Consider the following 16,697-nt stretch of genomic DNA (forward strand, 5'->3'; position numbering starts at 1 on the left):
CACTAATTAATTAGGTTAGAAGAAGAGACAGAGAACTGAAGCGTTAACGACCTCCCGAATCAACATTCGGATGCGTTAACTAGCCTGAGACCAGGTATTCGGACCCTGCCAGGTGTTCTTAAAAAACACACACGTCCACAGTCAGACATAAATATAAATATAAATACACACACATGTAAACATACACTCATATATAATTTACAAATGTTCTTAGCAGACACCCTGTAAAAACAATAAAGATAATATACTAAATAAATGGCAATGAGTAGAAATTAGTAGTATCATTTCTACTTTAAATAAAAAATATTAAAAAAATGACTAAAGGTCAGATTCTGATTCTGATTCTGATATATCAGAAAAATGTTATGGCAAGGCCATGTTACGCTCCAACTTCCATACATTTTGCTATTGAATCATACTGAATATTGTCAAAATGCCATGTATTTGCTGTGCATTCAGGCGTTTTACACATAAACTGCAACGTCACTCGTTGTTATGGAGCTGAGTCAGAAAGACCCTGTTATCTAAGATTATTTTTTTGACATTAGTGTGGTTTCTAGGTTAGGTTTCTTATCTGACAACCTGAGAAAAACGCCTGACTGCAAAGCAACCACATGGCTTTTGACAATATTTAGAAAGAATTAGTGTGGAAAATATTTCTAATCATAATTTACTATGTAAGATTTGGTATTATAAATTTACCCAAATTAAAATTAATATTACAAACAACCATTAATCACACGTGTATTTGATTCAGCATCAGATCTTTCCCTGACTCCGGACAAACTATATTTTCATACACGTCAGATCACATGTTAAAGAAATTAATTAGATGAGTAACTTAATTATTATTAGTATAAATACATAATGAATAGTAGAATAGATAGTCCGAGATATTTATCGTCGTTTCACATGCATTTGCTGCAGAAGCAACTTACAACTGTTACAATTTGCATCTGATAACTCGTCTGATAGAATTTTTGCATGTTTATTTCTAAAAGTGAATATTTCTGTTTTCTTTAATTGTACATAATTTGCAGCTAGAATCATTACAAATGCAATTAAAACCGTACTAATGTGAATGTCGACAGCTCAGATCACATGAGGATAAATGAAATTGTATAAATGATAAAAAGAGCACGATGCATCATCTCAATAATTATAATTTAGAATACTATTTATTTTTCTTGACTAACTGATTTAAATATATATGTTTTATACATTATACGTCATAATGAAATGTTAACACGATTACTGAGATTCTTTATGAGAATTGTCTTTGACTAGATATAATACACATACACACTGATGTGTATGTATAATGAAAAAATGATTTAAAAAAAAATATTTTTACCAAGATTCTAGCATGTGTGAAAATTAATTATACTTATAGGTTATTTACAATTTTTTTATTGCTTTGTATAAAATTTGGAAATACTATCCATCTAACAGATATTGGATTTGCACTACAAACTTATGTCTAATTTCTTTTATTTATTACATTCTCGATTACTATCTATAGTTATAAAATATCCTTGGACGACACATCTTTTTAGTATTACTAATCATATTATCATTTGTTTGGTATAAATTTTATATTCTTGAGGTATGGTACACAATCGCATAAAAAATTAATATTTCAATCATGAACAATTTGTTTCCAATAAATAATACACGTCATCAACTACTTAAATTGCATCTCAAATTATTTTGAACATTTTTATCAGGATATCTCTTTAGACTTAACATATAAAAAAAGTTTTTGTCGTACTTTGTTGCCTTTTTATCAGGATCATCTTCATGTTAGCGGGTGCTTGGGGCACTTCCAGTATATGGGCTCCCTTGAGAACATTTAGTTTAATATAAATTGTTAATAAAAGAGCTCGGAATAATGTTTATTATTATTAATTTCAGTTGCTTATAAATAAATAAATAGAGTTAATAATAACAATTCGTGGATACAAATTATTTGGGAAAAAAAACAAAAAATTGGTAATATTTTATTTAAGCAAAATATAGTGGGTTCTTGAAAAGTAATAATTTTTACAATTTATTATAAAATTTATAAAAATGATAGTGAATTATGATTAGTTTTGGTTTTGAAACTAAATGTAATTTTTTTTGAATTTTCCAAAGAAGATGTTCTGTTTTCGCCAAGAAACGCAATTTGCTAATTTTATAGTTTCTCGACGTTTCAAGTCATTCTGAATCGAATGAGACCAAATTTGAAAATATGTGTGTGTATGTGAGAAAAAAATTAATCTTTCATCGACCTGTTTTCAAAAATAGTAGCGCCGATTTAAAAAATTCAAATGATGAAACTCGATAGGACTTGTGTTGATTAATTTTTCCACGTTTCTTAACAATTAGCAAATAAGTGAAAAATACTTCATCCACGTTTTTGTCAAAGATTTTGAACCTATTTTCAAAAATCAAAAACTGTTCGAAATATATCAGTTGGGAATTGTGCTGTTTACTTTTTGGTAAAAGTGGACCTGTCTGTGTTTTTGTAATTCAAGGTTGAAAAAAAAAATTTTTTTTGACGTTTTTAATGAAACACTGCATAGTGAATGTGTTCATGGTCTACTAACATCCTAAAGATTTAAAATTTAATTTTAATTACAAAAAATAATTAATGTTTTGATAAATATAGTTTATTCTTGAAATATATAGTTAAAAATTTATTACAAATAAATTTGAACTTGAAATAAAAATATATAATGGTTTCGTACAAATTCTTGCAACTTGTCTTAAAGAAAAATGCTATGTACACCTAGTTGAGTTTTTGTCTCACAAGGAGAACCTCAGGTTTACTTTTTCTGGGATTTTGATGAAACTTTGCATGGTGATAGAGTTGATAGTCGAACCGAACACCTTAAAATATTATAGGCCTATGAGAAGTGGTTTAATTATAAAAATCAATCAAAAAAAAAAAAAAAAACAGACTGCGCGAATTAAATACGCCTACAGTGTTTCATGTTATGTCTCGGTTAATTTTTCTTGTATTATTATTAATATTTATAATAGGAATATGCATTTCTATATCAGATTTTATTAAGTCTAAGTCTTGAACGGTGTCCGATCACTGATATGATATATTTCATATTCAAGCAACTTTACAAATTTTGTTTCATAAAATTGCCAAAAAAACTTTATTTAGCAAATAGCTAAATTTGTACATTTAGCTTTTACATTTTTATTCTCACAGAATTTTGAATTTTTATTCCTGTTTACCCTGGCTTAATACAGCAATATTTGTAATATATTTTTTCTCTTCATTATTCGTAATTCGTGCCGATGTTAAAACAATCGATGTTGCGTGTTGATAAACATCGTGATTCGGATCAGATGCTCCATTTGCGTTCAGGAAGCACGTTTTTTTTTAAATATATTTGGATCAAAGTTAGATTAAAGAATTAAATACGATCTAGTAGTCAGCATATGCCGGGAGATCAGTACACCGGTATCCGCCGGTGCAAATGTTTTTTGTTTTTATCGATTTTGATTGATGTAACGATAGATTGGGTAATTTGTCTGTAAACGATAGCAAGATAGAATAATTGTTAGGAATTTTCGTATTTAAGTAACAGAAGTCGTGCAGATGGCACACGAAATAAAATAATCATTCTTTGTAGACCATATTTAATAAATATGTATATCTAATACTATTGGCTTATATATGTTGCAGCAATAATGCCCACGAAAGGCGATTTTTACTTGAGATTATCTTTGACATCTACAACCTCAAGTACAAATTTGATATCATACTGCTTGACATCGACTTGGCCGAGGTTGGGATCGATCACGAGACTAGTTTATGTTAGCTTAACGACGGACTCATGAAACTCCATTAATGCAATAACTTCCTTAACGGTAGAAGTTTCCTTTTCTTAACAATTCCTTATCCCTTATAGAAACTTCTATTTTACAAATAATTAACTATTTCTATCATTGCATATGGTCTATATGTATATAAACGCGAAAGGTCTGTTAATAATTTACCCAATTGGAATTAATTAAACATCTGCTATGAAATTTGAGGAAAAAATAACAAAATAAAGAGGTACAAAACAAGATTGATCAGATATTCTTGATCGGATCATCGGGTAAAAAAATGTACAAAAAACCGTATTGAAAATATCCCAAGGCGCGAAACATACGCGCCCATTATAATGTAGATACAACTTGATCGGGAACAAAAATGTAATATAAATACGAAAATATACATGCACACACAATATATATATATATATATATATATATATATATATTATATTATATTTAATACACTATTCTTATTAACTTTATCAAAGATATTGAAGTTATATACACTTTGAGACTATAGTTTGTCTTATAAACAGTGTAAATTAATTTAAGTTATGTATTATTGAATTTATTAAGAAAAAAGAAATTTTATATATAGACAGTGAACAAATATTCAAATATTTTTTTATAATACATAGTATAATTTGAGTACTACATATATTACTTGTTGAAATATATTGTATCAAGTAAAATACAAAAAACCTAGAAATTTAGAGTAATTTTTTCAATTATTTTAAATTTTACTTTAGAAAGTGCTCCGAAGGCAATTTGCTGGAACTTTTGGATTTAAAACCAAATAATAATTGAATAAAAATAATCAATTAATGAAATTTGAATTTTCTTTCATGTTTCTAAAAAGAGCATACTAAAAAAAATTAAAAGTAAGTTTATTTTGAGAGATTTGAAAATCTGTGACGGCATGGGATGTATTTATTTATGGCTAAGTAGACAGGAAATTTTCTCATTTTGAAAATAAAGCAAATATATGTATGTTTTTGAATTATTATAATGACTGCAATGAAAAATTACAATTAGCCTCAAAAAAATCGTAGAATATATTTTAGGTGTTACACATCGTCATATATACGTGAAAATGAAAAAAAAAGATCATTTTGATTCATCTAGACTTCATTGTAAAACAATTTTGTTAAAAAATTGGTGATACATGGCATCGTGCCTTAAGGCGAGTTGCTCGAACTTTCCGTTCCAAAAATTAAAATTTTTAACAAAACTTTTTTTGAAAACTTTGAAAAAAATATCAGATTTTTGAGAATTTTGAAAATTTCAAAAAATCTTGAATTTTTTTCAAAATCGCGCTGGGATAACTGCGTAGAGACGAATTCACAAAGTCATTGGATCTCCAAAACAGCTAGATCTGCTTTCACAAAAAATTAATTCCAAATTTTGTCAATACAAGTTAAATGTTTTTTTGAATTTTGGGAATCTGACGCTATGTTTTCTCAAAAACTAGATAATCATTTTTAGCATTTTTTGCCCCGTATCTTTGTAACGGCTGGACTAAAACTAATCAGCACATCTCCTTATTAATAGGAATCGAATGTATTTTGAATCATTCAAATTCGTTGATCCGTGTTCTCGAAATCGTCGACAAAAAATTGAATTTGCACATGCATACACACATACTCAAATATATACATACATACACACACATACATCAATTTTTTCTAAGGTATGCCAGAAAGTTCAGAAGGTTTTGAAATGCAAAGATATATAAAAATTTTTTGTTTTTGATTTTTTTGCAATTACTATAACTCACCCTACTGGAAGTAAAAAAAACTTAATAAAATCGCAGAATATATTTTAGGTGTAACAAATCTGAAAAAACATGTGAAATATACCAAAAATTTCACTTCGCTTCACCTCTACTCTATTGTTAAACTATGTCATTTCTCTTAACGAAAAATTTTCCGCAGCTGAAAACAAATACTTGGCTTTCCCCTTATCGTCTGACAGAAATTGACAGACAGGAGACGTGACATAAAAATAACATGAATGTAAAATGTAATGAATGAATAAAAAACATCATAACGAACTTATTTCCGAAGTGTCGCCGAGCCGCGCGGCCTGAACGCGTCCAGACGGCGGTCGTCTGCCGCTGATTTCCGGCTCAGCAAAAAATGCGCATATCGAACGGATCTGGTTATGATCTCGCAACGGGGGATGCAGGGAGGGGGTGCCCCGAAACGGTATTATTAGTAGAATGATATCATCTTAAACGGGATAAATTGATTAAGGTGAATTAATAAGTATGGGAAAGGATAATTGGTGGTGGTTGCGATAGAACAAGGTTCTTAAATGAGATAATGATTTACTTAACGTATTTCCGTAGGGTAGGTTATAGTAATAGTAAAAAACATTTTTTTGTATATATTTAGGTTTCGAAGCCTTCTGAACATTTTCGCATTCCTTGGAAAAAATTGATGTATGTATGTGTGTGCGCGTATGTGCGGATACAAATTTCCGTCGACAATTTCGAATTTCAAGAATCAATCGATTTGAATGATTCAAAAAACATTCAATTCTTATTGACGGGGAGGCATGGTGATTAGTTCTTGTGAAGACGAGTTTAACGGTTTCGGAGATCCAAAAAAAAAGATGAAAAAAATATTAACTAGCTGTAAATGGAATTCTGTCTTAAGGCAATTAAGGCATCGTGCCTTAAGGCAAATTGCTGGAGCTTCCCGACCATAAATTATTATTTTTTTAAAAACAAAATTTTTTTGAAAAAAAAAATGTTTTTTTCATTTTGACATATTTTGGAAATTCTGAACTTTTTTTCAAAGCAATCGTATTGCTTGAACTGCATAGAGACGAAATGTCAAAGCGCGCAAATGCCCGCGCCGCCGTCTAACGCATAAGCATTGGTACGGAACCCATAGAAATGTAAAAAAAATATACTTATTGTTATAATCTTTATAAAATATCTGATAATTTGATGTGCATATGTCTAATGATAATTTTTACCGCCAGATGGCATTTTTTTTTTACTTTTTTTATTAGATCTCCTAAACCGCTAGACCTGCTTTCATGAAAATTCGATCAATTTTTCACCTTGTCAATACAAGTAAAATGTTTTTTGAATCGGACGCTCCGTTCTTTTAAAAACTGAGTTACCGTTTTCGGCACTTTTTGCCTCGTATCTTCAGAACGGCTAGATCTGTCTTCGCCAAAAACTAATCAGCATGTCTTCTTATCAATACGAATCGAATGTTTTTTGAATTATTCAAATCGGTTGATCGGTGTTACCGAAATCGTCGACGAAAATTTGTATCCGAACATACATACATACACGCACACACACACACATCCATTTTTTCTAAGGTATGCCAAAATGTTCAGAAGGTTTTGAAACGTAAAGATTTAACCATTTTCATTTTCCATTTTTTGGCGATTACTATAACTTGCCCTATGGGAAGTTAAAAATGATCGTTAAACATATGCACATCAAATTATCAGATATTTCACAGAGATTTTAATAGTAAGAACAAATTTTGTTTCCAATTATCTTGGTTCAGTACCTGCATTTATACTTTCTAAAGTTTACTTGTATAGTTCAAACAAATTTCTTCGACATTTTCGGTACTATGAATCAACCGACTTGAATGAAAAAAAAATCAAAAATATTCAAAAAGTCGAAAATTTACAAAAAATCTGATGTTTTTAAAATTTTTAAGTTTAAAAATATTTTAAATTAGGTAGCAAAAAGTTTCAGTAATTTGTCATAAGGCGCGATGCAATGCTACCACTAGTTTTGATATAAATTTATTTAGTCTTCTATTTACAAACTAGCCATTTACATAATGAATGAATTATTTAATTATTTATTTTTTTAACGCTCATGACAATAATATAATAGATTAGTGTTCATATCTCCTTTGCATATTTATAGTTGTGGAATCAGATTTATCATAAAAAACAATGTATTTCAGGTATGAAAAAAAACATCTATTGCAAAAAAACACCATGTAGATTTTTTCTTTATAATTGAACAAAATTCTATATCTAATATAAGAAAGAATGGAACTTGAAATAGCATGGACGAGTTTTGGGTTCGATTCCAATCTGGGTCTACTCGATATCAAGCAGTATGATATAAAATTTCCACTTGAGGTTATAGATCTTAAATAAGATCTCAAGTGAAAAACGCCTTTCGTTTTTATAAATAGGAGAGTGGTTGACCGCTCGGTTGCCTTCTTGAGAAAAATAGTAGGTTAGGATGTACGATGGCAAACACAACTAAATATTTTTGTATAATTTTGATATTTGATGTTATTAACGTTTTTTATGTACAGATCAATTTGATTTTGATATGTAGGATCCTATACGATACACCCATATTGCTCTTATTAAGGTATAAACAGTTTACTCATAATCAGAGTAGCATCTTTTTGAAAGTCTACTGAGAGCCGGAAAACAAATATTTATAAATTTTCAATTTCATTAAAATTGTACTTGATATTTTTATCGTGTATAGATTAGTTTTATAATTTATCTAATACCAAAAATATTTGCACGCAAAATTCCAGCTGCTATTGACACAGCAAATTAAAAGGTTACCACGCAATGCTAAACAAAACATCTTTTAATTAAAAATATAAGAAACAATTAAAATAAACTTCATTGTTCATATATCTTTTATTATTATTATTATGGTATTTTAGAACAATCGCAATATATTAATCATTCGAATTGAATGCAAATTCAATGATATCAGCTTTCCAGAAACGTGTGATACATAATATTTGAATTAAATATAAACAAAAGCATAATCTAATGTTTATTGTTAAAAAAATAAACAAACGCAGCAAACAAAAGAAGCAATGATATCGAATGGAGAAGGTATTTGTATGAAATTTTGTAATCACATAAGTCTCATGTCTAAATACTCGTTTTGGATATCCGGATATCAAGCAGTAGTGATATCGATTTTTGCTTTAATATAAGTTTTTAAGTTAAAATACCCTTCCAAGCGTTGCTGTAGTAATAAGTATATTATCACTATTAAAAAAAATCAATTAAGAAATATTGCAAATAAACATGAGCACTATTTATTAAATATTATTATTTATCAAAATTTTAGATTTGTCTTATCATTGGTGTAAATATTTAGAAATAATTTCAATTAAATATGACAAACATTTCTTGGTTAAAAAGGTAACTATAATATGCTAAATAAAACGGTTAACCAGTTATTCTATTTTAACATTAAACAATATATTGAGATAAAATGATTTTCAATTAAAATTTATAAAATCGATATATTACAATGTTTTTGTTTTTTTTTTATTATTTGGACAGCAATCTGAATTAGGTTTCCTATAATCTGCAGTGATAATTTTTGTTGTTATAGTTTTTTTTTTTTACAAATGGTTAATAGAAAGCAACCCATTGGTTATCCTATTCTAGGTTTGATATATTATTCGACAACGCATATTTTGTTTTTCTTCATTGTGATGATATTTTATTTATTGAGCATTTTTTTGGAAACATATTTATTATTTATATTATGAAATGATAATGTATATCACTACATTTTTATATCAGGTTGCACGAAGGTGTTTAAATTTAATGTTGAAATGTATGATTAATTTCTTCGAGGGTGTAACATCAAATAAAAAATAAATAAATATTTTACCATACGGTTTATTTAATTCATCTCGTTTATTCAATTTCTAAAAATATTCTATACAAGAGTAATCACTGGCACTTAGTGCTTCATCACTAATTATTAATTATTTGCAAGTTATGTGTTTTAATATGTATAAGTGTTAATCTAAGAATTTCAAGTAAGTAATGCTCCCTGTATTTTTTAAGTTAAAATTTATATATATATATATATATATATATATATATATATATATATATATATATAGATCATTTCTCTCATGCTATATGTAAATAATTTGAATTTACGTTTATATGGAACGTTACAGTAACTTTTTATCCCACCGAAATCTGATACCTCGTGACACCCCGACACGCGCCTGGATATTTGATATTTATTTGTAGATTCGGGTTTTGATTTCGCATTTATTGTCGACCTCTATTGTTGAATGGTGGGCCTAATTTTTAAATTGCATATTTCATGCAATTCAGAATATAAATTGATCAACTAGCTTTGGCGATATTTTCGAATCAATTCATGAATCTGATGTCATAAAATCTCACGACTCGTCTATAAGAAATCGGCTGCATTTTGAATAAGTTATGCTGATAGATTGATAGTTCGATTATCAATCATCGATTGTAGTTCTTCAATCTTTAAAGTATGTTAGTTGTTTTAAATGCAACTAGATGGACTGTGCAAAAATACCATGCCATCATTGTCCATTTCAAGCCTGTCAGTGGTGTGATTCCTTTCGTGCCGGGTTTTATTAAATTGTTGTCAGTGATAATTTTGATGTGATGGAAAGTGCAACATGCAATGGCCATATTATAGGTGAATATGAAATTAATGGATTCGACATGCATTCGTTTAATACCTGGGTTTATATATGAAAGGATTTTAATTTTAGTACTAGTTGATACGTATTTACCTCATGGCCAAGTAGATCAAGATGTCGGAGTTGATTCGATGTTGTAAAATGGTCTACGTAATATTAAAACTAGTGGGGCGCATGGCATCATGCCTTAAGCAAATTGCTGGGATTTCCCGTACCAAAAATTATTTTTTTTAAAAAGATCAACATTTTTGAAAAAAATTAACTCTGAAAAAATTAGATATTTGAGAAACTATAAATTTTTGACAAAAATTTACTTTTTTTTGAAAAAAAAAATATTTTGAAATATTTTGGAAATTCTGAACTTTTTTTCAAAGCAATCATTCAAAATCATGGTCGTGAAATTATAGATCTTTTTTGCAAACAACAAAAGAAATTAGTTTGTTTTTTTTAAACAAGTGCTATAATTTTATGACGATGATTGTGTTATTTAATTTTTACATTTTGACGTTTTTTTGTTGAATGATGACACACATATAGTGTCGAAACTAGTACAAATGAATAATTATAAATATTTGTTTATTATTTTAGGCATATTGCTTTTAATACGCATTTAATACACATTTATGACTATGATGCATATATAATATTTATTTCATAAAGTATTAGAATTGTTTTCTTTTTTGCTACTGTAATATTCAATGGCTAATTTTTTTATTATTAAATTTTATTTTTTAAGGCTAACATTTCTAGGTTTTATTCAGTAGAATATGTTAGTCAAAATGTATGAATACATACTATAAATTTGAAATTTTAAAAAACCTAGATCTCATTATTTTTAAAAAATTCAGCTATGTACTTCAAAATTTTAAATTTTTCGAAAATTCCGAAACCCATTCAAGTCGGTTGATCCATACTGTCAAAGGCATTTATTCGATGTACATTACGTCTTATGATCATTTATGACCGCCAAATGGCATTTTTTTAAAACTTTTTTCTGGATTTTTGAAACCGCTGGACCGAAAATTTATTCATTCTTCATTTTGTCAATACAAGTAAAATGTTTTTTGAATTATTCAAATAGGACACTCCATTGTCTCAAAAAGTGAATTGCCATTTTTTGCACTTTTGGCGTCGTATATTTGAAACAGATGAACCTGCTTTTGTCAAAAACTGACCAGCACGTTTTTCCATCAATAGGAATAACATGTTTTTTTGAATCATTCAATTTGGTTTATCTGTGCTCTCGAAATCGTTGACAAAAATTTGTATCCGCACATACGTACATACTACACACGCGCACTTATACACAAATACACATTCACATGCGTACACATATACATTCATTTATTCTAAGGTATTCCAAAATGTTCAGAAGGTTTTGTAACGTAAAGATATGCAAAATATTTCATTTTTTTGCAATTATTATAACTTACCCTACGGGAAGTTAATTATTATTAATTATAAATTAACTTTTTTTATTTTTATATTATTTTTATTTTATTTTTTTTCAAATTAAATACTTTTATATTCGTTTTCACTAACACATTTCATTTAGTATGTCATTCATTAATATAGTGTTTGTATTTTTCCAATGAATTTGGATCCTTTGAATCCACTAATGAAGAAACAAGTTAGGACGCAAAACTTATGGAAGTTTTTTTAATCTCTTTAGAAACAAAATTTAGTTTTTTGGATGCCTGCTCAAAAATATATCTGTTTTTATCTATAATATATGCACGCATACACATATTTATGTTTTTCTAAAAACTATCACAGCATAATGTTTCTTTCCAGCCATCCATATGTTGCTTCGTAAATTTTCGAACGTTAGAAGTGTTACACGGAGATTCGGGTCTAAAACCGACTCGCATGGATTTTAGACATATCGTTTCCCGAAACGTGGTGTGGGTAGTACTTTGGAAAACTCTATGGAAAGATGATTTCCATTGGTACAGAGTTTCATCTGTACAAAAGGGGGGGCGGAAAATGGGGCCGACTGTGGAGCGAAAGAGAAGTTGGAGCGGACGGATTGTGAGATACGATATTGCAACGGGAGAGGGATGCTGCACGCCGAGAGATGTATTGCCTTCTCGGCCAAGATTCAACAGCTGAGGTAGGTCCATAGATTAGTGCATGTTTTGGGATGATTTTTGTAATAAATTTTTATGAAATCATATGTGCGCTGTCCGAAGGCAGGATAAATTAATATCGGATTGAGAGTTAGTGTTACGCTGTTTTGTTTGTATGTAGTAGCAATATTTGTCCTGAATTAAAGCTTTTTGACCCGAATGTTTAAAAGGCAATAATATTTAAAAACGAGGAAAATTATCGGAAAAAAATGTTATATATTTATAGTATAAAAAAGTATAAAAAGTTATAATTATGAACTCTTAAAAAAATGACTGATTTTAAAAATCTTTGTTTATATCATTAAATAGTATTTATATATCATTTTTATTAAAAACTCACAGCTACAAGTTTTTGTCCAGAACACTTTGCATGCTTTTAGCTTTTACGATTTGTGCTACGAATAAGGAACTTAACTAGGTATTATATTATAATTCGCTAACAAAACTCAATTATTTAACAAGATTTTTATAAAAAAAATTTACTTCACTTTTTTATACTAATCTAAATTTATTGTATAAAATTAAATTAATTATAAGCTAGAACGGTAAAAAAATGGGTAAACATATTTTTCTTTTTGCTTGCTTTTGTTTTTTATAAATCGTATGCTGCGGAAAACAAACTTGACCTATATTACGATAATAAATCTTTTATTTGACGATGACCTTTACTACTTTTCTAATATTTATATTGTTTCCTGAATACCACTCAAAATTAATTGATTAAAAATTAATCAATACACCAATCTCTCGTTTTACACGGTACTCGTTTTACACGTCTTTGACCTTACACGGTTTTTGAAAATATTTTTTTTAACGAAATTTATTAATTTTGCATTTACACATCACTAAACTATAATTTTCTTATATGTACAATAACATTTACATTGTTTTACTGTCAAAATTTAACACTACAATATGTATGTTACAATTAGTCTTAAATACAGTCTATGTCTATAACGGAAATCTATTAAGAACTTTCTGTTTTATGATCAAAACTAAGTTTTTTGTGTGTATAAGCTAGTTTGTTTGAATTATTAAAACAAATAGTATCAATGTTTTTAAATTTTGTTTTTAATTAGTGTTTACATATAATTGATAGCGTAAATTTATTCAAAGTGAACAAATAACATGAATCATTTTTGCAGAATCTTTAAATTAGTGTTATGTGTTAGTTATTCATTATATTAAAAACTTACAAAAATGGATTTTTTAAAGTGATTTTTGTTTAGGACTTTTTTTCTATATAAAAGTGAACTTTTCGAGTTACATCTTTTTTTCTGTAACGTATCTTCCGTGTAAAACGGGCGATAGATGTATAATTTTAGAACGATTAAAAAAATAGCAAATATATTTTTTCTCCTCTTCATCACAATATCAATTATTCTTCAATACCTTCACCATAAACTTTTCCTCGCTCATGTTGTCAGTTCCCGAATAAAGTCTCCACTCGCAAATGCCGTAAATAAAGACGCGCCCCCTGCAAGATCCACCCTTTAGACAAGTGTACGTCGGGGGTTGCCGTGCCGCGGTTCTCGTCGAGCGTAGAAGGCGCCCCCTTACCCTCATCCGTTCGAGAAATGAAGATTAGGTCGCGCGTCAAAGGAGAGGTTCTTGCGGGGGTAGTTCTGACCCCTTCCACTCCAGTCAGCGGCAATCTTGACTGGAGGTCGTTGATAACGCGAGATGCTTTCATCTGAGTAAATAACCTAAAGGGATGTGGCGACCGTCCCGATGTCATGTGTGCTGCGCCATCCTATTGTGAATTACATATATGTATTATATGCTTTTTTCCTGAAGATCTGATATGATTATGGGATTAGAAAGGAAAATTATTCACCTGGGGTAATAATGAAATTTAATCGAAGTACGAGGTTTATGAATTCCAAAATGGTTATACTTATCATACAAAATTTTGTTAAATAGTACTGATACTCAAATAGTATTTCTGCGCTTCCCCTTGTTCCAATAAAAATCGCCGGTTGATTTTACGTTGTGGGGGAAGGATCTAGAATGCTATTTCTTCCTCTCTTGATTATCCTTTATACCAAATAGTCCTATTTGGTGCCATTAGCTTTTCTTTTTTCTATGGAATACAAGTTGACTTTGTTGGTTACAATAATTCTATGGTTGTTTACCAAAACACTCACAATCAGTTCAAATACTCTGTTTACTAAAATAGACCAGTGTTATAGCAAGACTATGTTGCGCAGAATTTTTCATAAAAAATGGTACTAAAAACTGTCTAAATGCTATGTGGTTGTTGTGCTGCCAGGTGTTTTGAATAGAAAACCAAACCTAGAGAACTCACAAATGTCAAATAAATAATGTTATCATAAATGCATCTTTGTGATGTGGCATAGTAGCATACGAGTGAAATTACTTTTTATGTGTAAAACACCTGACTGTATGGCAAATACATAGCATTTTGAAAGCGTTTAGTATCACTTTATATGGAAAATGCTAAGTATCACGGCCTTGCTATAACATTGGTCTATTTTACGACATAATCGGCGTATTAATTTTTATTTACGTGCACTTATCGTCTTACTATAAACAGTTAATGATGTAATGGTTTCATTCAGATGCCAATATAATAGTTTAATAGAAAAAAACTATTAATTTAGGTTACTTTAGTGTACGGTAGGCATTAGGTCGTGGGGGATGGATCTAGAATGCTATTTTTTCTTTTCTTGATTATTCCTCCAAATTGGTGCCATTTGCCCTTCTGTGTATGGACTACAAATCAACTTTACGTAGAAAAACTTTATTATATTCATCCTTCCGTTAATAAAGTTAAAAAGTCTATAAAATTATAAACTTTCTTGAATCTCTTTTATTCTGATTAATTTATAGGCTACGTTTTCATGATTAATTTTACATATATCATTCAGAAATTAAATAGTATTTGCGGTCCATTCAGTTTTATTTTTGATACTGAAAAAAATATACACGCCGATAGGTATATTTTTATAAAAATAAATACTAAATTCTGTTATTACCTAATATTTTAGTATTTTTATTAAATAATAGTCAAAAATAAATAATTTTATAAGGTTGTCGGCTATCATTTTACAAAAATAGTAATATAATAAAAAATACAGCATATATAAAAAAAAAAAACAATTTAGATGGGGTCACTCAATGATTACTTTCTATCAATATTTGTATTCAATGTTTATTTAGTGGTTCACCTAAACGAAAACATTATCAAGCAAATCTAGTTGGTTTCGTTTAATTGTCTACTACAAAAACAAATCTTAAAATATATGATTTATTTTGTTAAATACAGTATGGGCTCCTTTCCTGTGGTCTGCTGATCATAGCTATGACTTCCAATCAGAGGTTTTAGGTTTCACACCCGCCTCAGACTGCTTGATGTCAAGTAGCATAGTGACATAAATTTTCACTTAGAAATATTGATAGTAATATATTTTCAAGGAAAAATAGCGCTCCCTAAGCACGTAGAGATAACTGTTTGAGTTGCCATCTTTTAGGAAGTCAGCAGAACAGCTTGCAGGTCTAATTAAATTCTGATTGCTGCTAAAAATGTATAAATATAAAAATATATATTATCAATATGGTATCAAAATAAGTCTTATTATTGTATACACCGAAAGTACTCGAGTGTTAATTATATGTTCTCGAATTCGGGACTCGTGTACAGATTGAATCTCGTACACGGAGCATTCTGTGTAATTAGTCATTAATCATTTCATAAACAGGAGTAAGTTTTCATCGGTTAAGTCACCGCGAACGATTGTACGAGAAACACAAGATACATAATAAGATGTTCAATAAACATCGTCAGAGTGAGACGGACCGTTTGCCTCGACGACCGAGGAGGAGAATATCTTACCCGAGATTGTTAGAGGAAACAGGATGACTTTGTACATTCTTGTTGAACTTACATTATTTTATTTTGTTGAAAATAACTATTTATAGAATTACTTGATGTTTTTCAATATTTTTCAATATTTTTCAATATCAATTTACTAGTTGTTACAGTTATATGAATTATTCCAGTCAACACTCCAAGTTGGTCTAGTTTGTCAATAGGTACTCTAAGTTTAATTTTTTTTATAAAAAGATTTGTTACTTTACCACTAATATCAATATTGGCAACTAAGAGGGTACTAACTTATTGTTATAGCAAGATAATTTATCCTAGTTACCAATTTTTTAATAACTTTAAATATCACTATTTTTACCAATCATATTTTAGATTACCAACGCTCATGATCCACTTGTATCACTTCATAGATTTTTTTCAATTCTGAAT

Source organism: Ctenocephalides felis, unplaced genomic scaffold (assembly GCF_003426905.1).
Source record: "Ctenocephalides felis isolate EL2017-DRISC unplaced genomic scaffold, ASM342690v1 CF-g0.4_SCAFFOLD_01886, whole genome shotgun sequence".
NCBI lineage: Eukaryota > Metazoa > Arthropoda > Insecta > Siphonaptera > Pulicidae > Ctenocephalides > Ctenocephalides felis.